The sequence below is a fragment of the Caretta caretta genome, chromosome 8 (genome assembly GCF_965140235.1).
Source record: "Caretta caretta isolate rCarCar2 chromosome 8, rCarCar1.hap1, whole genome shotgun sequence".
NCBI lineage: Eukaryota > Metazoa > Chordata > Testudines > Cheloniidae > Caretta > Caretta caretta.
In genome coordinates this window covers 63,043,854-63,066,947 of record NC_134213.1, presented here as the reverse complement: position 1 = coordinate 63,066,947, position 23,094 = coordinate 63,043,854, and the positions used below count along the sequence as shown (strand labels likewise).

Below are 23,094 nucleotides of genomic sequence, written 5' to 3'. Positions count from 1 at the left end.
GTATCAAAATCCTTTGGTATATAAATGATATATAACAATTGCGAAAGTAAAAGAGGTACAAGTTTTCTATTTCCCAGTTCAAATCACAATGTCCTTTTTACTAAAATCCCAAGTTATATGCCTTTTTGTCTGTATAAGTGCCGTAATACATACAGATGATCAGCTATCATTACTATACCATGTCATTCTTGTCTATTCAAATAAAAACAGTTGTATATGCTACTGTATTATGATACATGATCCACAGAATGGCAGGTTTGATATTCACTGGAGATTTTCTGTTCGCCTGTGCTTCACTTGGTGTCTACTGTTAGAGAATATAAAAACAAACAAGATAGCCACTAGATGGCATACAGGAAAAAATCCACTATTTTTCAGAGGTGCAAGACTATGAAACATTTTGATGTCAAAGGATGTCTTATGTCAAAGTTTGACTCAGACACACAATTTATCAGACCACTCTGTTTTATTAGCAAAGCTGCTCTGCTAATACGTTTAGAAGTGAGCCCCCCGAGTGGGGCTTGTGTCTCTTAATTTATACAGTTTTTGGAGAACAAGTTACAGAGAAGTTACAGACAAAAGAAGAAAAAAGATTTTAGTCACCAGCCTTCGAGATCCCTGAGACCAGTCACGTATCTTTAATTACCTGCCACCCTTAACAATCTCCTTTAACAGCTTTCAGTTAACTTAACTAATTGCCCTTCACACCTTCCATTCTGATGCCTGCTTCTTAGATGTGCTGGCTCTATCTTAATTGCTTCTCCATTCAAAAGCTAACTGTCCCTACATGTGCTCCCTCAGATACTTTGTAACATATTTTGGCATGCCCTCTCATATACAATGTATCCAGCATGTCCCCTTATACAACGCTATACTTATACAATGTTATATTTCCACAATCCCCCCTTTTGGTCAAGGCTACGCCCATGACCAATGACTTACTGGATTCCATACATCAATCGTTCTTTTTCGTTACTTTCACTGGTGACATTTAACAACATTAGATTAGCATTCTGGATTCCCCAGACCCTCAGGACACAGTAGCTGAGGATTAAGCTTCTCAAAGGACACATGTTGGAAGCAGGACCCTTTCTGGTTCCGACAACCCCTTTCGAGGGAACCGCAGTCACGGTTTTACGTCCACCAGGCAGCAGGCGCTAGGCTCACTACTGCTTCTTGTTTGTTGGGTCCTGCTGTCTGCTTACCCTCTGCTTCTGGCAACCCTTACGAGAGCGCAGATTGTAAGGTATTGCAGGCTGTTCCTCTTTGTCTTCTGGGGTTGAAGCTGGTTCTGCGTGGTCTTGCAGAGGTGCTTGGTCCCCTTGAGGTGGCGCTGGCTTACACTGTGAAGCGTGGATCCATGCAGCGATGCCGGATAATTTCACTGCTGTCTGGGCGGTGAGCAGTACCTGGTATGGACCCTTCCACCGGGGTTCCAAGGCGTGCTTCCGAAGGTGGTGCCGCAGGTAGACCCAATCACCAGGCTCAAGAGTGTGACAGGCAGCAGAGGTGGGTTCCGTCGGCCAAGCTGCTCACACCTGTGAATGGAAGGAGCTCACAGCTTGTTGCATCTGGCTTTGTTGCAAGGAGAGGTTCCTGGGTTAGCGTTTTTGTTGTGTGGTTCCTGGTGAGTATTTGCTTCCACACACCACACAACAAAAACACTAACCCAGGAACCTCTCCTTGCAACAAAGCCAGATGCCAACTCTGACCACAAATCTGACATCAGGAATATATCTTATTCCTTAAGTTAAATATCCTTACACCTTCTTGTCAACTGTCTAAATGGGCCATATTGATTATCACTACAAAAGTTTTTTTCTCCTGCTGATCATAGCTCCTCTTAACTAATTAGCCTCTCACAGTTTGTTTAGATTAGCCTCTCACAGTTTGTTTAGCCTCTCACAGTTTAGATTCCCAGCAAATGTAAATGATCTCTTGCCTGTCTAACAGATATAAAACAGATATAAAACATACATGCTCATATTTTATTAATTTTAAAATTCACCTTGTTTAGTTTGTTCAGGATGATCTTGGTGACAGTTGTCTATATCTAGTAGAGAGATTGGTCTGAAATTTTCACAAAGATTGGTAAATCTGGCCTAAGAGATACAGTGAGCTACTGGGCTCAATACATTTGTGCTCCGTGACTCCTTTGCATCATCTAAGGAGAAGCCACCTTCCCTGGGAAGCAAAGGAGAAACCTCTGGCCAACAGAGTTAAGGACAAGAAGAAGGAGCTATTTAAATATATTGGGAACAAAACGAATCCTGACAATGGTATTAGTCCATTACAAGATGAAAATGGTAGAATTAGCAATAATAATGAACAAAAAGCATAAGTATTCAATAAATATTTCTTGAATATTCTGTATTTTTGGACAAAGCAGATGAGATTGCCTCACCATGTGGTTATAACACTGTTACACTAGTATCTCTGGATGATGTTAAACAAACACTACTAAAATTTGACCTTTTTAAAAATCAGCAGGTCCATATAACTTCTATCTAAGAGCTTTATAAGAGCTGACTGAGGAGCTTGCAGGACCATTAATGCTGATTTTCAATAAGTCTTGGGGAAGTTTGAGAAGACCAGAAGAAAGCCAGTGTTGTACTATATTTTTAAAAGGATAAACGGGATGAACCAGGTAAATTATAGGCCTGTCAGCCAGACATCAATCCTGGGGAATATAAAGGAGCAGCTGATACGGGACTCAATTAATAAAGAATTAATGCAAATCAATGTTGGTTTAAGGAAAATAGACCCTGTCAAACTAACTTGATATTTTTTTATGAGATTTCAAGTTTGGTTGATAAAGGTAATGGTGACATAATATACTTAGACTACTGTAAAGCATCTGGTTTGGTATTGCATGATGTTTTGATTAAAAAGCTAGAGTGATATAAAATTAAAATGGCACACATTAAATTAATTAAAATTCGCTACCTGGTAGGCCTCAATATGTAATTCTAAACAGGCAACCATTGAATGCATGTGTTTCCAGTGTGGTCCCACAGGAATTGGTTCTTGGTTGTGCACTATTTAACATTTTTGTCAATGATAAAGTTTGCAGATGAGAAAAAAATTGGGGGAGTAGTAAATAATGAAGAGGACAGGTGACTGATTCAGAGCCATCTGGATCACTTGGCAAACTAGGGGCAAGCAAACGATGTGGGTGTTTAATATAACTAAATGTAAATGTAGACATCTAGGAAAAATAAACATACACCATACTTACGGGATCGGGGGTTCTATCTTGGGAAGCAGTGAGTCCGAAAAAGAGATTTGGTGGTCATGGTGGATAATCAGTGGAAGATGAGCTCCTGGTGGGATACTGTGGCCAAAAGAGCTAATGTGAACTGTGGATGCATAAACAGGGGGAACATTGAGTGGAAGTAGAAAGGTTGTTTTTTCCTTTATATTTGACACTGGTGAGAACACTGCTGGAAAACTACTCAGTTCTGACACCCACAATTTAAGAAGGATGTTGATGAATTGGAGAGGGTTCAGAGAAGAACCATGTGGATGATTAAAGGATTAGAAAACATATTGATAGACTCAAGGAGCTCAATCGATTTCACTTAAAGAGAAGGTTAAGGGATGACTTATGTATCCACATATAAACAAATAAATATTTAATAATGGGATCTTCAATCTAACAGAGAAAGGTAGAACATGACTGAATGTCTGAAAGTTGAAGCTAGACAAATTCAGACTGGAAATAAGATGCACATTTTTGACAGTGAGACTAATTAACCCTGAGAACAACTTGCCAAATGTTGTGGTGGAGTCTCTGTCTCTGACTATTTTAAAATCAAGATTGAATTTTTTTCTTCTTCTCTGAAAGCTATGCTCTAGGAATTCTTTTGGAGAAGTTCTATGGCATATTATTACAGGAGGTCAGACTGAATGATCACAATGGTCCCTTTTGGCCTTTGAATCTATGAATAACTTTTTCTTACTGCCAATTGTGTCTTAGTGCATCAGATACCCTTTTTATCATTATTGGATTTCTTTTTTCTTCTGTTCTTTTCATTCACCCTGTTTGCCATTTTAACCCTTCCATGTCCTTGGAGGATACATAGAGTGCATCAAAAGCCACCTTTGCAGTTGCTAATGTCAGCTGAATAAGTGAGAGTAACTGCAGGAAAAGAAATTAAACAATTAAACCAAACTTTAGCATTGTAGCTTTTTTTCTAGTTTTGATTGAAGTAGCTATAGCTGAATCTTGCTTGGGAGATCACTGGGACTTTACATAACCAGTGTAAAATGACAAATACTGCTGTGGAGAGGGACAGACCAATATTTCCATATTAAGTAGGCAAGGTATGTAAAGGGCTTCTATACCAAAACACAGAGACCTGAGCTCCCAACAGTCACTCCCTCCTCTGTGAATAACAATCTATGCCAAAGTGGTTTCTGATTAGCACAAATATTTATATTTGTATATATGAAGTTTTATAATATTTATTTAAAGGGGAGAGTATAATCTATTGTGTGTCTGTTCTAGCCTCTATTATGGAATTTAAATGATTTGAAAGCTATAGTAAAAAGACAAAACAAGAATAGAAGAGCAAAGGGGAAATGGATTCTTCATTAATTTTTTTCATTTGCATAATATATGGTGTCAGGGTTCCCTCCACACTCTGAACTCTAGGGTACAGATGTGGGGATCCACATGAAAGACCCCCTAAGCTTATTTCTACCAGCTTAGGTTAAAAACTTCCCCAAGGCAAAAATTCTTCTTGGTCCTTGGACGGTATCACTGCCACCACCAAGTGAATTAGACAAAGATTCAAGGAAAAGAACCACTTGGAGTTCCTGTTTCCCCAAAATATCCCTCTAAGCCCCTTCACCCCCTTTCCTGGGGAACCTTGAGAATAAAATACCAACCAAATAGGTTAACAAGGTGAGCACAGAGTAGCCCCTTGGGGTTTTAGTGTCCTAAAACCCCATCACGTTCTTAAAAGCGGAACTTTATTATAAAGTAAAAGAAGTACCTCTGTAAAATCAGGATGGAAGGGAATTTTACAGGTAATCAGATTCAAAACACAGAGGATTCCCCTCTAGGCAAAACTTTAAAGTTAGAAAAAAAAAAAAAACAACGACAAAAAACCAGGAATAAACCTCCCTCTTAGCCTAGGGAAAATTCACAAGCTAAAACAAAAGATAATCTAATGCATTTCCTTCCTATTACTTACAATTTGTAATCTTAGATGCTTAGTTCAGGTATGGCTTTAGGAGATGTATTTTCCCTGCCCTGGTTCCTCACTGTTCTCATGGTCCTGGAGAGAACACAAAGAAACACAAAACAAAAACCTTCTGGCACAGATTCTCCCCTTATTGGTCCTTTTGGTCAGGTGCCAACCAGGTTATCTGAGCTTCTTAACCCTTTACAGGTAAAGGAGGGATTTTATGCTACCCTTAGCTATATGTTTATGACATACCATCTTGAAGCTTTGAAATAAACCTGCAGGACAGTTTATTAATGACCAACAAGAAACAATCCCCTCAGCAACTTGCCTTTCTATTCACAGTTGAAGTCATTGTAATTCAGAAGAGTTATAGCCACAAACAAATATGAATTAAAAACTTAGTACTCTGTGTAACCATCTTGTTTGTCAGTTGTTCAAAGTGTTGAAGGAAAACAAGTGTTTCATAGTTATTCTATTAAAAAATCCTCTCCCTCTTCCTTATTTCCAGAGAATTATGTAGACACGTGGTCCCTCAAAGATACCTCAAAAATAAAAAAAGTACCTCAAAGAACCTCAAAGATTAAAAAAAACAAAACAAAAAACCCCCACCTCTTCTGGAAAAGAACTGGTTTTTTTTGTTTGTTTGTTTTGTTTTTTACAGAGTTAATGCTACAAATGTGCTTTCCCCAAATAGCTCAATAAATCTTAAATCTAATGACATATTAAGTTTTTGGATTGTTTGAGACTCTTAGTGTACCCTCATGGAAATAGAACTCATAATTCTTTCTACTGGAATCTTTCCTTTTATATCAGTTATTGTATCCACTTTCTTTTAAATTGGTTACTGGTTTATGTTGTGTTAGAGGCACATGTATTCTTATTGTGTCTTGTCCATAAGCTTTGCAATACACTTATATTGGACCCAAAATAAACACTAAAAAAAAACAAAACAACCTATTGATTAAGTGAGAGAAGTTAAAGGGGACTGGGTTTTCACAGGACTGTTGCTCAATTCTTTTAGAAAATTAGGTCCTTTTGTCTCAAATTGGGCACCTGTAATCAATAATCACATTTCAAAACCCTGGTATCTGTCCTTCACCTTGTTTTGGAATGTCACAGTGCCTTTCATTGTAGAACCTGAAACAGCATTACCAAAATTAAACCTTACAGTACTTTATTCCAATTTTACAGATGGATAAACTGAGGTGAATTTAAGTAACTTGACTGAGATCAGATTGAGAGTAGCACTCAAGATTTCTGATTCCCTGTCCCAGGCTTACTAGACGATATTCTCATTAGTTTGTGGTTCAACTAATATTGGTTTTAATAATGTAAGGATAATAGACTATTATTTACTGTTTTCGATTTATTTAGGTGGAACCTTCTTTTAATTAGTTTCTGAATTATCTCCCACATTTTAAAAGACAAAAAGTACCATACCTTTGTATATCAGATTTTAACAGCTGAGTAATGGAATTGTATGTGTGTGCTAGAAGATTGTTGAATGACCCTTGATTTGTCCACACAATATATAGTGGGACATATTACTGTTTTATTTTTATAATTCTTCAGACTTTCATATTTTAGACTGTAACATTACATTTCCTTTAACAAACATTTATGTATTTCATGAATATTTATTGAAGAAAACCCCACATACTAACAACATGACAGCATTTTAAGAGTCGCTTTGCTTTTGTGACAAACCAGGACTGTGAAGTTTAGTGATTAAAATACATAATGAAGAACAAATGTAAAGGGGGAAAGAAATGCTAATTAAATCTGATGTAATACAATGAACTGGAATGCATCTGCCTTTTGTTTGCTAAAAGTACAGATATAAGGCATAAATGAATATCAAACAAGCAATTATACTATTCTTACATTGTAGTAAAATAATCCATATAGTCTGCATTAAACAAACACCAATAAGAACTAGAAAAAGAGGCTGCTAAATCAAGTCTGAGAAAATACCATCAGTCACATTCCTAGTGAAGAAAAAACTCAGCCAAACAAAATAAAAATGTATCATCCAGAGAGAGGACAGAATTGTGCGTTATGAACACTCCATCCCTGTTAGTCCTTCAGGCAGGAATGCATTACCACATTAGCCATGACACGTGGATGAGCTCTTAGAAGGGAAAAGATCCTTTAGCTGATTTATCAAGAAATCCTCAAAGCTTACTTTGTTGACTGGAAAAGTATGTCTTTGCCCTTCCAAACTCAGAAAGCTTCTCTATCCAGTTAGAGATGATGAGTTCAGGATGTATGGATGGCACCCTGTACTTTTGAAAGATTCTGTAAATCCAGATCTTGTGTTGACAGCAGAGGGAAAAAACAGTTGAGGGTTCTAGAATGAGAGAGAGAGAGAGAGAGAGAGAGAGAAGAAATATGGTGGATTTAATTCAGAGACCATGTCCTCCTTCTAACAAAGGATTTAAGCATGTGATTAATTTTAATACCACAAATAGCCAATGGGACTACTTGCATACTTCAGATTAAACATGTAAAATCTTTCCTGAATTATGATTTATCAAAGCATGCTTGAAAGCTACATGAAGGATGTGGCAGAATTGGATTACTGCATACTAAAAGAAGAAAAAGTGGTGATGTAGAAAAGAGAGCCAAGAAAAAAAAAAGCACCCCAATGGTATCATATAACAGACATCTTCCTTGCCAAGGAGACAGATTCTGAAATATTTTTAGAATTGCTTGTCATGAATTAAGCCTCAATCTCTTTCTGTTATAATGCCTGTCAAAACTCTTGTTGATTCAGGATTTAGGTTCTGCATATGAGGCACTAGAATTTCAAGAGCTCTGCACCCATGTTAGGACCTAATTTCCTATAGAGCTCAGTTCCCATTTAGACACCTTCATAAAAAAGCTGGATTTTCAAAGAAGAGCTTAGCACCCACCAGCTCACTTTGTTACACTTAGGGCCAGATTTTCAAAGGAGCTTCCAATTTTGGTGCCAAATGGGAGTTGAGTTATTTTGACAAGCATTTGTTTCCCTATTCATTAACAAATATTACAGAACACATAGCAGTAGTCAAGAAATCAAATATTTATCAATGCATACCATGTACCACAGTATCATAGCCTCAGGAAGACACCCAGCCATATTTATAAATGTATGGCAGGTACCACACAATTCATAGCAGCAAGCAAAGCTCCAGGCCCAGCAGTATTTATAATTTGCAGCCAGCACAATGGAATAGATACCAGCAGCAAAAAACAAAAAAAGTCATAGTTTAAATTACACAAGAGACTTTGTCCCAAGACAGCCAGACAGAGCACTACCATGGTGGACTGTGAAAAATGAATCTGTATAGTCTCCCCCAAATGCATAGCTCTTGCGAACAGCAGAGCAGCTAACAAAAGGAGTTTGCCTGGGGAGAGCCCACTGAGGCTTACATCTTGCCAGATTCTCTGAGTAATTACTACAACTCCTGAGGAAGCTCGTAGAAGGAAGGTAATATGGATGGGGGGTGTTCAGCTGTTGTGACCTGCACTGGATGTGCTATGTTTGTCTTTCTTCCACAGGACAGATGCGACTTTGTCTGTACAAAGTGCAAGCTGGTCTCCATACTGGAAGAGAAGGTTCAAGGTCTGGAGCAACAGGTATCGCATTGCATAAGAGAAACTGAAGATTTCCTGGACGGATGTCAGGACAGGCTTCTAAAGATTCAGAGCAGGTTGCACATTGGGGACAGAAGGATGGTGAAGAAATTTGGCATCATGTGACCTCCAGAATTAAAAAGGGGAACGTCCACGTACCAGCAGGACAGATATAGGTAAGTAACCATTTTCATGTTCTCTCCACAGGTACTAATGCGGAGAGTGGACCTGATGATACGTCTGAGGGAAGGGAGCAGAAGGAGACTCCGCCGATTGGAAGGCATGGGATGCACCGTCCTAGGGTTGGGGGTTCCACGACCACCGCTCTCAAGAGAAGGAGGCAGGTGGTGGTGTTCGGGGTCTCTCTCCTCAGGGGGACTGAGTCATCTATCTGCCGCCCCGACCAGGAAAACCGAGAAACCTGCTGCTTGTCAGGAGCTAAGATTCGCAATGTGACGGAGAGACTGCCGAGACTCATCAAGCCCTCGGATCGCTACCCCTTCCTGCTTCTTCATGTGGGCACCAATGATACTGCCAAGAATGACCGTGAGCGGATCACTGCAGACTACGTGGCTCTGGGAAGAAGGATAAAGGAGTTTGAGGTGCAAGTGGTGTTCTCCTCCATCTTCCCCGTGGAAGGAAAAGGCCTGGAAATCAAATCATGGAAGTCAACAAATGGCTACGCAGGTGGTGTCGGAGAGAAGGCTTTGGATTCTTTGACCATGGGACAGTGTTCCAAGAAGGAGTGCTAGGCAGAGACGGGCTCCACCTAACGAAGAGAGGGAAGAGCATCTTCGCAAGCAGGCTGGCTAACCTAGTGAGGAAGGCTTTAAACTAGGTTCACTCGGGGAAGGAGACCAAAGCCCTGAGGTAAGTGGGGAAGTGGGATACCAGGAGGAGGCACGAGCAGGAGCACGTGAGAGGGGAGGGCTCCTGCCTCATACTGAGAAAGAGGGGCGATCAGCAGGTTACCTCAAGTGCCTATATACAAATGCACGAAGCCTGGGAAACAAGCAGGTAGAACTGGAAGCCCTGGCACAGTCAAGGAATTATGATGTGATTGGAATAACAGAGACTTAGTGGGATAACTCACATGACTGGAGTACTGTCATGGATGGATATAAGCTGTTCAGGAAGGACAGGAAGGGCAGAAGAGTTGCACTGTATGTAAGAGAGCAGTATGACTGCTCAGAGCTCAAGTATGAAACTACAGAAAAACCTGAGAGTCTCTGGATTAAGTTTAGAAGTGTGATCAACAAGGGTGATGTCATGGTGGGAGTCTACTATAGACCACCAGACCAGGAGGATGAGGTGGACGAGGCTTTCTTCCGGCAACTCACAGAAGTTACTAGATTGCAGGCCCTGGTTCTCATGACTTCAATCACCCTGATATCTGCTGGGAGAGCAATACAGCGGTGCACAGGCAATCCAGGAAGTTTTTGGAAAATGTAGGGGACAATTTCCTGGTGCAAGTGCTGGAGGAACCAACTAGGGGCAGAGCTCTTCTTGACCTGCTGCTCACAAACCGGGAAGAATTAGTAGGGGAAGCAAAAGTGGATGGGAACCTGGGAGGCAGTGACCATGAAATGGTCAAGTTCAGGATCCTAACACAAGGAAGAAAGGAGAGCAGTAGAATACAGACCCTGGACTTCAGAAAAGCAGACTTTGATTCCCTCAGGGAACTGATGGGCAAGATCCCCTGGGAGAATAACATGAGGGGGAAAGGAGTCCAGGAGAGCTGGCTGCATTTTAAAGAATCCTTAGTGAGGTTACAGGGACAAATCATCCCGATGTGTAGAAAGAATAGTAAATATGGCAGGCGACCAGCTTGGCTTAACAGTGAAATCCTTGCTGATCTTAAACACAAAAAAGAAGCTTACAAGAAGTGGACGATTGGACAAATGACCAGGGATGAGTATAAAAATATTGCTCGGGCTTGCAGGAGTGAAATCAGGAAGGCCAAATCACACCTGGAGTTGCAGCTAGCCAGAGATATTAAGAGTAACAAGAAGGGTTTCTTCAGGTATGTTAGCAACAAGAAGAAAGTCAAGGAAAGTGTGGGCCCCTTACTGAATGAGGGAGGCAACCTAGTGACAGAGGATGTGGAAAAAGCTAATGTACTCAGTGCTTTTTTTGCCTCTGTCTTCACGAACAAGGTCAGCTCCCAGACTACTGCACTGGGCAGCACAGCATGGGGAGAAGCACAGCCCTCTGTGGAGAAAGAAGTGGTTTGTGTCTATTTAGAAAAGCTGGACGAGCACAAGTCCATGGGGCCGGATGCGTTGCAGCCGAGAGTGCTAAAGGAGTTGGCGGATGTGATTGCAGAGCCATTGGCCATTATTTTTGAAAACTCATGGCGATCGGGGGAGGTCCCGGATGACTGGAAAAAGGCTAATGTAGTGCCCATCTTTAAAAAAGGGAAGGAGGATGATCCTGGGAACTACAGGCCAGTCAGCCTCACCTCAGTCCCTGGAAAAATCATGGAGCAGGTCCTCAAGGAATCAATTCTGAAGCACTTGCATGAGAGGAAAGTGATCAGGAACAGTCAGCATGGATTCACCAAGGGCAAGTCATGCCTGACTAATCTAATTGCCTTCTATGACGAGATAACTGGTTCTGTGGATGAAGGGAAAGCAGTGGACGTGTTGTTCCTTGACTTTAGCAAAGCTTTTGACATGGTCTCCCACAGTATTCTTGCCAGCAAGTTAAAGAAGTATGGGCTGGATGAATGGACTATAAGGTAGATAGAAAGCTGGCTAGATTGTCGGGCTCAACGGGTAGTGATCAATGGCTCCATGTCTAGTTGGCAGCCGGTATCAAGTGGAGTGCCCCAGGGGTCGGTCCTGGGGCCGGTTTTGTTCAATATCTTCATAAACGATCTGGAGGATGGTGTGGATTGCTCCTTCAGCAAGTTTGCAGATGACACTAAACTGGGAGGAGTGGTAGATACGCTGGAGGGTAGGGATAGGATACAGAGGGACCTAGACAAATTGGAGGATTGGGCCAAAAGAAATCTGATGAGGTTCAACAAGGACAAGTGCAGAGTCCTGCACTTAGGACGGAAGAATCCAATGCACTGCTACAGACTAGGGACCGAATGGCTCGGCAGCAGTTCTGCAGAAAAGGACCTAGGGGTTACAGTGAACGAGAAGTTGGATATGAGTCAACAGTGTGCCCTTGTTGCCAAGAAGGCCAATGGCATTTTGGGATGTATAAGTAGGGGCATTGCCAGCAGATCGTTCCCCTCTATTAGACATTGGTGAGGCCTCATCTGGAGTACTGTGTCCAGTTTTGGGCCCCACACTACAAGAAGGATGTGGAAAAATTGGAAAGAGTCCAGTGGAGGGCAACAAAAATGATTAGGGGACTGGAATACACGACTTATGAGGAGAGGCTGAGGGAACTGGGGATGTTTAGTCTTCAGAAGAGAAGAATGGGGGGGACGGGGATTTGATAGCTGCTTTCAACTACCTGAAAGGGGGTACCAAAGAGGATGGCTCTAGACTGTTCTCAGTGGTAGCAGATGACAGAACAAGGAGTAATGGTCTCAAGTTGCAGTGGGGGAGATTTAGGTTGGATATTAGGAAAAACTTTTTCACTAGGAGGGTGGTGAAACACTGGAACGCATTACCTAGGGAGGTGGTGGAATCTCCTTCCCTAGAATGACCTCCTGAGGTCTCTTCCAACCCTGATATTCTAGGATTCTAATAGCCCTGTGCCTGCCATTCAAATTCAGCAAACAACCAATCCACCTTGCCCCTCCACCATGGTGGCAGTATCCCCCCTTTGCCTCACAAATTTTATAATGTACACAACATGCAGCTACAACCATTGGGATATTTTTCTCATTGGAATCTAATCTAGTGAGTAAAGACCACCAGCAACGCTTAAATCTACCAAAAGTACGTTCTACAGTCATTCTGCACCTGCTGAGCTGGCAGTCGAATCTTTCCTTGGTGCTCTCAGGATGGCTAGTGTACAGCTTCACGAGCCAGGGGAACAAAGGGTAGGCTCGGTCACCGAAAATCACGATTAGCATTTTTATATTGCCAGTGGCAATCTGCTACTCAGAAAAAAATGTCCCTATATGCAGCTTTCTGAAAAATCCTGTGTTCTTAAAGATGTGAGTGTCATGCACCTTTTTGGAAGCACTCCCAGTGATCCAGGAGCACTGGCTTAACCACAGAAAATTAGCCCTTTCTTTTGATGTACTCAGTAGCAAGATGGGCTAGCACCAAAATAGGATACCAGTTCCATCTTGCCCAGCTGCCAGTGGGGAATCCCATTGCTGCAAATCCATCCACTATCTTTTGCACATTGTTGAGAGTAACAGTCCTGCATAGAAGGAGACAATGATCCTATACACTTGAAAGGCACCTGCTATGGACTTTAACTCCTAAATGATTTCCCACTGACCAGTAGAAATCTGACATTGCATGTTTCCAGAGTGTGATCACCATTTGGTTCTCCACTGTCAGTGCAGGTCTCATTCCGGTGACCCTGTGCTGGGGGCTTAGGACGAGCTTATCTCACAAATCCAGGAATGTGGTCTTCAACAACCAAAAGTTCTGCAGTGACTGCTCATCATTCCAAACCTGCATTATGATCCTATTCCACCAGTCAGGGCTAGTTCCTCAGCCCCAGAAGCAGCACACCACCACCTGCAGCTGGTCGATGAGAACCACTACCAACATGGAATTATTTCCTATGTCCATCAACAAACTCTCCTCAGAGCTATCCTAATCTTCCTCATTGTGATCCCAGTTATCGTAGAACTTCCTCAAGGTTTGCAGGTAACAATAAAATCATGCAATAATTGCAACATTTATGAAAATGGTCCCAAGCTCTGTGTTCTCCATGCTTCTGTCAGAGATGTCAAAGACTGAAAAGCACTGTGCAGGTTTGTGGGATTTTCAAAGAGCAGGGTGAGAATTGTGGGATGTGGTATCGATTATTGGATGATGAAAGTTGCATGCTGGGAACTTGACCCCAAGCTCCCAGAAATCCTTGGGCAAATCATTACTATTCCACAAAACACTGCAAATGTCCCAAAAGGCTCTCTGCTGGATAGCAACACACATAAGCACCGGCTTCCTCTGGGCCCCAGGGGTGCTCAACACCACACTCCACCCCAGATCCCGCTCCCAACCACCCCCTTCCCCCACAGACCCCACCCCACCTCTTCACACCCACCTCCATCCTCTTACCTGAGCGCACCCTGTCCCTGCTCCTCCCCATTCCTCCTGGAGCCTCTGGCATGCCGCAAAACAGCAGATCACAGCAGGCACTAGGTGCTGGGAGAGAGGGGGAGAGGAGTTGATCGGCAGGGCTGTTGGCGAATGGTAGGCACTGGCAGAAGGGCGGGAGCTGGCTGCCAGTGGATGCTAAGCACATGCTAATTTTTTTCTGTGGGTGCTCCAGCACCGGAGTAGGAGTCGGAGCCTATGGCAGCACATAACACACTGGGATTCCTCCCCATTGTGCAATGCACTTTATATCAAGACAAGCACTCGTAGGGAATAAGCTCAGTGCCAGGGCAAGCGGACAAGTATGCATATGCCCAAGTGCTATACAAACTTTGGAAGCTGTATGATGACGCAACTTGTATCTACCTAACTTAGTAGGCTAGATGTGGCCTTCGGATTTTTTACTGCTGCCCTTCAGCATTGTATCTGAGCATCTTCCATGTAAATTCCATAGCAACACTAAAAGCCACAGTGGACTTCATTGACTTTGGTAATGCTCCCTTTTGGGGAGTAAATATTCTGCCTATTGTAGGGTGGTGAAGCGGCCTCCTGCCACTTCCCTCCTGCCGCTTCAGCTACTTCATACTTCCCTCCTGCCACTTCAGCTATTAAAAAGCAAAACTACACAACAGTTTAGGGCAGGCAGTGAAGAATAGCATATCTGATTTAAACTGCAGGAGGAACTTGGCTTGGCCAAATGTTATTAAAACTTGTTATTTGGGCAGCATATTGGGGTTAGTGCCCCTATTTTACAAAAGTATAATGGAAGTTTTACAGTTTACAGCTGTTATACACTATTGGAATTACATCTCATCCAAAAGACATCTCTAACAGTAGCTCAGTGCTCTCTAACACCAGGCTGAGACATTAGGTGAATGACTGAGGGTAATCACCTAGGAGTTTCCCCATCCAAACATTGACACATCCTGGTCCCCAGTTAGCTTGTAAAATGTAATATGATCACAACACAAAGTGGCATGGCTGCAGACACACTCCCCTTTAACTAGAATATTCTCATTGGTGTATTTGATTGTTACCTTTATGAAGGATTTTCCTCTTCCCAAACCAAGAAAAAATACCCTGCCAAAGTCAGTCTTTGATTTCACACCCTCCTTTTCTAACTACCCTCAACACATGTCAAAAATCAGAGCCCAATTGTGAAGAATGCCTCTAATGGGGATAGAAGCAATACAATCTAGTAGGTCTGTCAATGGACTGGGAATCAGGATCTCTGTAACACCCCAGAGCAGGTGAACAAGTCAGTTCATCTCTGTTTAGACTGTAAGGTCTTTGGGGTGGTGGATGTCTCTCCCTGTGTGTTTGTACAGAGCCCAGAACAACAGGACTCTGATATTCATTGAGGCTTCTAGATGCTACCATAATATTTTCTTCTCCATTGTGTTAATCCCAACAAGTGGGGTCTGTTCTAGGAGTCCTCTCCGTCCACAGTGCTCTGTTCAATGCCACATCCTCTATCACTCCACCTGCTACCATGTGTTCCTTTATGTCATCCCACCACTTCTTGGATTGGCCTCTGTCTTTTTCCTTCAGTCGTGATCTGTTGGACTATCTTACACACATAGTTGTCAAGACTAACTTTGCATGATCAAGCCTTCTGAGCTTGCACTCCCTCATTTTTCCATTTACTTCAGCCTCTAATACACATTCCTCACATGGTCTTTCTTGCTCACACTACTGCATGGTTTACTCCTTCTGGGGAGAAAAGAAGGTGAACAACCCCTGGATTGCTGTGATGATCAATCTTCACTTGTGCTGTGCAAAGGAAGGAGGCTACTTGTATGCCCACAAATGGAGCAATCACATCACCTTTATTTTCAAAGAGCTCCAAGTTGTAATGGAGGAACCTTTATAGCCTAGACTATAAACATTTTTCGATATATACAGTATGGTGAAAACTTCTCCTTAGGCACTTTAGGAAAAATGGGGAAGCACGATCTTCCATTCAGAACTCAATTCTCTCTCTCTCTCTCCCCCTCTCCCTTCTTTTATGGCTATGTAAAATAGAAAAGTAAGAAATATGGGCTTGTAAATATCATTCTAATCTACTAGACCCATTGAATACACAGGAAACATATTAGCTGATGTACAAGCACATCACTCTCACAAAGACTACATATTTATAATAGAGGATACATTAGGCTGACCATTCTATTTCAACTTGTGTTTTCATACTGTGTATAGTTCCAATGTACTGATTAGCTATTTCACAAGGATAAGGGTGTTGGAGATTTCTATTTCTTTCCATCTAATTGCATCATTGAAAAAGAAAGAAAGAAAGACAGACTTCCTGGGGCATTTCCATAGCAAATAACAATTCAGAATAGCATACCATCAGGGGTCTGTTAAAAACATGTTAAACCAATTTAACATTACTTCTTTGGAAATAGTTTCTAGTTGATTTTAATAACTCTCTATGAGACAAAGGCTAAGGCATTATAAAAAAGTAATGAGTTCCCTGGCATGTATTCTTTGAGGAGGCAAAATCTCAAACTTCTTACCAGTATAGATCAATTTGAGATTCCATGTGTCTGTTTTGGCCAGGAATATATATTACAGTTTCCTTCACTCTTCCTGAATTTGTAAGAGCCAGGAATATAATGCAAGAATCTTTGGTCCAGGCAATTGTTTGTAAAATATAGCCTGATCACAAGGTTAGATCAGAAAAGTACTGACCCAGAAACATCAATGTGCAGAGCAAATAATACAGGGTGGAATTGAAAGAACAGGTGAGATACAGTCTCTCATGGAAAAAAGAAAGAAAATTGAACTAACAAAGGAGAGATACTTTTAAATCTTAGAGGATGGAATTGACTAGTGATTTAGGGCATCCAACTTTAGACACTTTAAAGGGCCCTGATTTTCATCATGTGCTTAGTACTTGCCCTCTGAAAAATCACACTCTATTTCACATGTCTGCAAAATGGACAACCAAAATCTCTAGACATTCTCACTTGAAGGTCTCTGTGCCCAAATAAACCACAAATGGAAGTTTAGCAAAAGGCAACTTGACTCCTAAAACACATAACAGAACCAGAATGAAAAACAAAACAACCTGAAAGCAGTTCTAGAGGGAGGCTGAACTGAGTAATACATTCCCAGGTATTACTAATAACAGCCTAAATCAGCCAGCTGAATATTGACATGAAAACAAACAAATATTTGGCCCTACATATTTTAGTATGTCTGCATCAAATCAAGTTAGAGGAGTTGGCAGATCTCATGGAAGCAGGCCAGACAGTCAGTGGCTGATTATAGATCTCAGATTATAGATGTCACCAACACAACTCAGCCATTTCTGAGTCACCATTTCAGATCTTTAGGTTCTTGCTGGCACCATGTCCTCCAGAGAGTTGTGTGAATACATGAGTTTCTGGATTGCTGGCAATACTGAAAGACAAAATTATTTTGAGTGAACCCGAAATGTTTTGGTTTTTTTCAGCTAACCAGAAAACAACAACATTTTTTATTATTTTACTTGGTTTTGGAGTTTTTTAAAAAAAATTCTAAAAAAGAAATACATTTATAAACAAAAAGTGATTTTAAATCAAACTATTGAAACATTTTATTTTGAAATGTTGAAACAAAACACTTGGATTTTTTGCAGATGTTTTTGTTTGGTTGGCCCCTGCCTCCACCAAAACAACTTAATTAGCTCAACACAAATTTGCAAATTTTTTCAATGTACCCAAATCTGAGAAAAAAGCTTCAACTCAAAAAATGTCATCCAGCTCTAGCCCTCAGTGCTGCTTGGAGCAGAAACCATACACACGTTGATCAAAACAATCTCGCTAGCTAAAACCAGAAAGATCTAAAATAGAAATGACATTTATCTCCCCTCAAATAAATAAATAAATAATTTATTTGCTACTGGAGCAGGGTTGGAACTAGAAGGCATAAGCAGAGAAGGAGAATGTAGAATAAGATGCAGCATCAGGCTTGCTTTCTTCTTTCACTCTGGAGGTTCTAAACATTACTGTAAGGTAAATAATGACGTCAGGGCCCTGTTGTGCTAGCCTCTGTACAAGACAGACAGATACAAAAGAGGTCTCTGCCCTGAAGAGTTTACAATCTAAATTGACAAAGAAGGCAAAGAGTGAAAAGGGAAACAGGCACAGAGTAGTGAAGTTATAAGGACACACAGCTGGTCAGTGACAGAGATTGGAACAGAATTTGTCTCCTGACTCCCAGTCCAGTGCTTGTCACTAGACTACATTGCACACCATTACACAAAACAGTCATTTACTCGGTGTTAGGTTCTGACTGATGACGACTGTCAAGGCTAATTCCCCACTCTGGCACTTCGAGTGCAGAAGGCGGGGGCCCACACAGATTCTAAAAATTAATACTGGCCACTCCAGGTTTGTATTAAACTCCCCAAGGTTACAGCTTTTCTCTGACCTTGGATTGCTAGATGCTACCATCACCCAAGTACAGAACCCCTTTGAGAGCCCAGGAAGGCGCACTTGGGAATTCCTTCCTGTGGGGTACCCTCAAGCCCTTTCATCCCCCCGGGGAAGAGCTGAGAAAGAAAAAAAAAAAAAAAAGGAAATCAGCTGTTGCCACCAGCTAATTGAACAACGTGTGCACAAACCTCTTAAGACACAAAAATCCAATTCTGCTCTTCATTTTTTTTTAATTTTATTAATAAAAAAGAAAGAAAATACATCTGGGAGTTCAGGTTATTGCTAGATTTTAGAAGAGCAACTACAAGGATTAAGCATCAAGAATAGCTTTCTTGAGGTCCAGTTTAAAGGTGACAAGCAAAACAAAAGCACCTGGGGTTAGCACAGAGGAATCCACAACCCATAAAGAAATAAAAGGGAGAAACCTGGTTGTGTCTTCCTAGACATTTCCTGATTTACTTACTTATCTGGGGTTTTAAATGAGTAATGTCTAGGTATGATACTGATTTTTCATACCTGGCCCACGCTTCTCACAGTATAACTCTGCCCTTTTCACCTCTCCCTGGGAAAACAACCACAGACAGACAAAAGGGGAGTCTTGTTTCAATTTTAAAAAGTTCTAGCTTTCCCATTGGCTCTTTTGGCCAGGTGCCCACTCACTTCCTTTTACCTATGCATAGCGGTGAACCTTTAACCCTTTACCGGAGCAATTAGAGAACAGATACTAAGAGGGATTTTATAGCTACTGGCTGGCTGGGTGTCCATAAAATGGAGCTATCCCCTGTGATGTTGCACCCCATAATGCTTTATGGGAATATGCTTATGAATATATATATATGACATAACTGGAATATTTTTATGTTACATATGCCTTGTAACATATCTCTGTAAAGGTTATGATCTACTGAATATATTCATCCTATTTGTATGCATGTGTCATTTTTGTACTCGAAGTTATGAATATTGGCTGTGTACTTACTTGATTTTAAGTAACCTTAGTAAAGCATTTGGTCAGCTTCCTGAGAAAGGAATGTGCAAATTAAGTGCCCAATCAAGAAACACTTAATGGACAATGGATCTTGGAAGGCTCCAATCCACAAAAGAAGTCTACCTGAAGATGTTCAAGGTAGCATGTGAACCATGGCTGCTACCTGTAAGTTTTGAATCATGCATGGGCATGTGACTTGCCCATGTGACTCCAAAACTCCATCTTGTAGCTGGAATTCTCTTGTGGGGGTATCTACCCACAAGAGAAAGTCTATTAACTTTAACCCCCTGGGAGACCCCTCCATTTTGTCTTCAGCTGGCTCAAGAGATGGCCTCTCCACCCCAAAGGATACCTGAAAGAAACTGGAACAAAGGACAGTAACTACAGTGGATGAGAGTGATTGCTGGACCCAGACTAGAAGGAGGCTAGTCTGCAAAAGGAAGCTTACTGGAAACCTCTGAGAGTGAGGTTTTATCTGCATTCAGTTTTCTTACTGTATTAGGCATAGACTTGCATGTTTTATTTTATTTTGCTTAGTAATTCACTTTGTTCTGTCTGTTACTACTTGGAAACACTTAAATCCTACTTTTTGTATTTAATAAAATCACTTTTTACTTATTATTTAACCCAGAGTACACATTAATACCTGGGGCGGGGGCAAACAGCTGTGCATCTCTCTCTATCGGTGTTATAGAGGGTGAACAATTTATGAGTTTACCCTGTATAAGCTTTATGCAGGCTAAAATGGATTTATTTGATGTTTGGACCACATTGGGAGTTGGGCATCTGAATGTTAAAAACGGGAACACTTCTTAAGCTTCTTTCAGTTAAGCTTGCAGTTTGTGGGACGTGGTTCAGACCTGGGTCTGTGTTTGTGGCCGGCAAGCATATCTGGCACAACCAGGCAGGGTTCTGGAGTCCCAAGCTGGCAGGGAAGGTGGGGCAGAAGTAGTCTTGGCAATCAGTTTGCAGCCCCAGGGGGTTTCTGTGATCCAACCCATCACACACCCCTCCCCCTTCATTTATCACAATGACCAAACCACTAACTTAGTTTGGTGAGATTTAAAATGCTGTAATTCACAGCAGGCAGACATACTGGTCCAAATGTTCAAGAGTGCCCACTATTTTGTGGTGCTTAAATTTCTCAATACCAAAACAGTGACTGGACTTGATTTGGAAAGCATCCACAACTCCAACTGAAGTTAAAGGAAGGTGTGGAACAATCAGCACTTCCAGAAATCAGGCATGAAGGTCCGGATTTCCAAAGGTATTTAGGCACCTAGAAGTGAGGGACACTTCAGTGGGATTTTCAAAACCCCACTAGGCACCTCTCTCTACCTTTAGGCACCTAAGTACTTTTGAAATTCTGGCCCTAGGTGTCCTAAGTGGCCAACAAAACATATGGCACCCAAATAAGTGGATACTTCTGAAAATTTAGGCCATGTTTTCTCTTCTCAAAATACTCAATTGATATAGTAAATATGTTTTAAAATAACTGATAATATAAAGGCTGGTATTAGACAGGGGACAAGGGGAGATTTTGCCCTAATAATAAGTTCAGTGGTAAGAGACTATGTGTAAAAATATTTTTAATTCTGTACTTTGTGTTCTTATGGCAAATCAGATCAAGGGTTCTCATCCTACTGAACATGACTGAAATATAGTGAAGAAGTTCTCTTTTAATACATTTAATGAAACAATTATTTTAGACAATTTCCCAAGAAACATGTTAATTCTCCCCTATATTAAATCATTACTTACAAGTACTAATTAACCAATAATGTTGCTCAAAAATTATTTTTTACAGAAATGAAAATCAAAATGCTGCCATCTGAAGTTGCATATTATCAGTCATAATGATTTCCTTCTTGGTTAGCAATTGTTAATTAATGTTCCCCTGCAAATCATAATTTATGTTGCCGTACGATCTGTGGATATAATGTACTTCCAGCTGTAGTTACAATAAATCTTCAAAATCTCTATAAACTGCTCAAATGATTTTATCCTCTTTGCTTCATTTTTGCCAATGGGGAGACATTGAATCCATACATGAGGCTGGTCAAATTGGGTTTGGCAAATATATAAAAGAACAAAAAACCCAATGCACCCAGGCATTATGGAGCTGATTTGGGAAGATTATACAAATTAGCTCCTTGTCTCCTAAGCACTTCCATCCCTTCTCCTGACTCCCACAGAATCCCATCAGGTGGAAATACCTGATGCAGGCACCTCAATAAAATTGTGCAAGGTTTTTTCAGAATTTCCCTATTGTCATTCCCTTGAATGAGTTCTTCCATTGCTTTCAGACAAAGCCAGCCCCTGAACTGAGTAGATCCAAGGAGGCATCCATACTGACTCCGAAGCCCCAACCCCTCACTACATATATTCATGGATTCCAAGACCAGAAGGGACCCTTTAGTTTAACCTCCTGTATAAGACAGGTCATAGAACTTCTCTAAAATAATTCCTATTGAATGAGATAGTTTCTTGTGAGGACAACTCCATCACAGCCATGATACCATGTCCTGTCCAAACTATGGCCCCTTTAAAAGGGGCTTTACCAGTTTCATAGTGGTTGTGCAGCAAAGGTGATCATAGGAAAATGAAATTCAGCTCTGTGCTGTAATTTTCATGGGACTGTTGAAAGGATGGCCTGTGCAACTCCTGGCCAAATCCTCTCCCACTTTAGGTCCCAACATTTCTCACCTCATCTCCCTGCATGGATCCCAAATCCACAGAAATCCCAAGAAGGTGGAAGATGTTATAGAAGCATCTAATCCTATACCCTCGTTGGGCATAAGGAAGGGTATGCCTATCTGCAAAGGGTTACCTACGGGAACAGATCTTGGGGAACATGCTGTGTACCATGAAGTTGTTCCTCTTTCCCCAGTCCTGCTGGGGACTTGACACAGATGTTACTATAGTCATAGGGCTGGAGAACAACCCACACAAAGCTCCAGTTCCAAAGCTGGCAATGGTCAAATGTTTCTCCTATTCTTCATTCTGAGTAGTGCGGGGCATTCTGAGCAGGGTTGCCCATTGCTAGTGTTGGGTGCTAAGCCCCATTCATCAGAAAGGTGGAATCCCATCATTCCTGCCTCCTTGACTATGTATTCTTTGAAGGCCAAGTGAGAATCTTTGAATCAACAAATCCCTTATGTTTCTCCCTGGATGAGCCATGTAACTGAACAGTCAGACAGGGAAATATATTTGAGTCATGAGGCCCTTTTAAAAGTTCATCTCTAGCCGATTGTTGCCTAGGCCACGGCTCAACCAGCATTTTCAAAGGGAGGGAGCTCTCCACCTGTTGCTCTGCTCCCAACCCAACATATTCCTCCTCCCTCTGTCATACCCAGTCCTGAGCTCTGGTGCTGCCTCTGCATCCAGACCTGAGCTCACCTCTTGCACCAAGCTCCCCTGCTCACCTCTTGCCCCTGCTGCCACCCCACATCCAGTCCCATGCTCTCTCCCCCCGCTTTGCTCCACACCCAACCCTGTGTCCTAGTCCAGAGAGTTGGTCAGGCTGAAGAGCACTATCCCCACCAGGACCCAGGCCTTCTACAATCCCCAGACTCCATTCTACTTCTGCATCTCCACTTCCACAGGAAGCACCAAAATCTCAG

General features: G+C 41.6%; 1 long non-coding RNA gene across 1 annotated transcript in view; it reads right to left on the bottom strand.

The window, feature by feature from the left end:
- Positions 1 to 447: 447 nt before the first annotated feature.
- Positions 448 to 23,094, bottom strand: part of LOC125641738 (uncharacterized) — a 218,379-nt gene continuing 195,732 nt past the window's right edge. The window contains exons 4-7 of the long non-coding RNA XR_012669671.1: positions 7,381 to 7,545; positions 5,202 to 5,285; positions 3,239 to 3,359; positions 448 to 1,538 (exon numbers count right to left, since the gene is read on the bottom strand). This is a non-coding gene — a long non-coding RNA (uncharacterized LOC125641738). The remainder of the gene's footprint in view (positions 1,539 to 3,238; positions 3,360 to 5,201; positions 5,286 to 7,380; positions 7,546 to 23,094) is intronic.